This window comes from Dromaius novaehollandiae, unplaced genomic scaffold (genome assembly GCF_036370855.1).
Source record: "Dromaius novaehollandiae isolate bDroNov1 unplaced genomic scaffold, bDroNov1.hap1 HAP1_SCAFFOLD_31, whole genome shotgun sequence".
In the NCBI taxonomy this organism is placed as follows: Eukaryota; Metazoa; Chordata; class Aves; order Casuariiformes; family Dromaiidae; genus Dromaius; species Dromaius novaehollandiae.
This window is the reverse complement of record NW_026991289.1, coordinates 2,810,475-2,812,231: the sequence shown is the minus strand read 5'-3', so window position 1 is coordinate 2,812,231 and position 1,757 is coordinate 2,810,475.

The following is a 1,757-nucleotide window of genomic DNA, read 5'->3' as shown; positions in this document are numbered from 1 at the left end:
AGCTCCTTGGAGGCCTGGAGGCCTCTGCAGCTAAAATGGCAGGATCTGCCCGTGGAACCAAGCTGCCTGCTCTGGAGACATCCTGCAGATCTTCTGCAAGAGGCAGGGCCAAAGCCAGGGAGCAGCTGCCGCCTCTTAGTGCTGCTGTGATGTGTCTGGAGTGCAGGAAGAGCCTGGCAGAGGAAGGTCTACAGGCAGTGCGTCTTCCTTTGCCTGCCCTTCAACAAGGCAAGCGGGAAGCTGGGGCTCTGCCCCGGGCACTTCAAGCTCCTGTCCGCTGCTTGCCTGAGGCCAGGGCTGGGTCTTCCGCGCTGGGAAAAACAAGGCTGCTGCGAGCTGATGGTGCCAGGACAAGTCTTCCTGTGCAAAGCTGGCAGCTGCCAGGAGGCACCTCCTTTGTTGCGGGAGCACAGAGCATTCCTCAAAGGCAGATGCGAGGCATGCCAGCATGCAAGGAGCAGGATGAGCCGTGGCCAGGCTGCCTGACAGAGCCAAGGCTGCCACCGTTGCTGCTGAGGGTGGCTTTTTCGAGAACTGTCGAAGGACTGTGCCAGGAGCTAGGCAGCAAGGTGCTGGCAGCTCCCAGAGATGCCTGTGCGCAGGAGACCAAGGCACAATGGTTGGAGACGATGGCGCACAGGCAGGACTTGGTGCGGAGCAAGGCCTCAGCGTCCCAAGGTGTTGAGGTGCAGCCTGCAGAAGGGCAAGTTTCCCCCGCTGAGAATCCCCAAGGAGAATCAGCCTCTTCTGGCGTGGGGGAGGTCCCGCAGTGGGAGACAATGGCCAAAGGTGTTTCACAGCAGGTTGGGCTCAGCAGCCCCCGCTTCGCAGGGGTGCCACCCAGCTCTGCCAAAGCCGTTGCTGGCAGCTGCCCCAGTGAAATGGTCACAGCAGAGTCCTCCTGGCCTTCCTGGCCTGAGCCTGCTGGCCTTATTCAGAGCATCCTTGCAGATGCGTGCATGGAATTGAGGGCTGAGAGCCAGAGACTTGCTGCACACAGCCCTGTAGCACCTGCCGCAGCTCTGGAATCCACAGGCCTTGAGCTCGTGTCTGCAGCCTGGAGCTGTGCTGATGACATGAGTCTTGGACGTGACCGGCAGCTGGTGCAGCCTGATGTGGACAAAGGCACAAAGGAGCTCAGTGCAGCCGTGCCACGGAAGATATCGGCACACGCCCTTGGTCCAGCAGCAGTGGCAAAGAGAGCCCAAGAGGAGAGCAGCGAGCATGGCAAAAGCACAGCTGCCACAGCTCTGCAAGGGCCTGATGCCCACACTCGTGATGGCAAAAGGAAGGTCACGGGGGCCGGTGCACCAGCTTCCCCGGGCAGTGGCCATGGACTGGTCACACTAGGATTGCAGCTTGCAGTGCAGAGGCCCAAACAGCAGCCTCTGGGCATCATCTGTCGCCTTCGAGGCACGCCGCTGCACATACACCCCGACAACCCCGCGCAGTATCTCGCCGTGCTCTCAATCAAAACAGAGACGCTGGAGGAGCTCGACAGGAGCTGCGTGGCGCGCACCGGGCAGAGCTTGGCCCAGCTGCGAGAAGCCTTTCTGGAGAGGAAGGAGCCGAGGCCGAAGGAGAGTGAGGGCAAGGAGCGGAAGGGCAAGGGGAAACGTTTCTCCCTGACAGCATCGGGATGCCTCAATGTTCACCCCAAGGAGGTGAGTGCAAAGGGTGGGCCGCGGCAGATGGTGACCCTCCGTGTGCTGGGGCCAGCCGCTGCGCCCTGCTGCAACAGCGTGATGGTGGCAGTG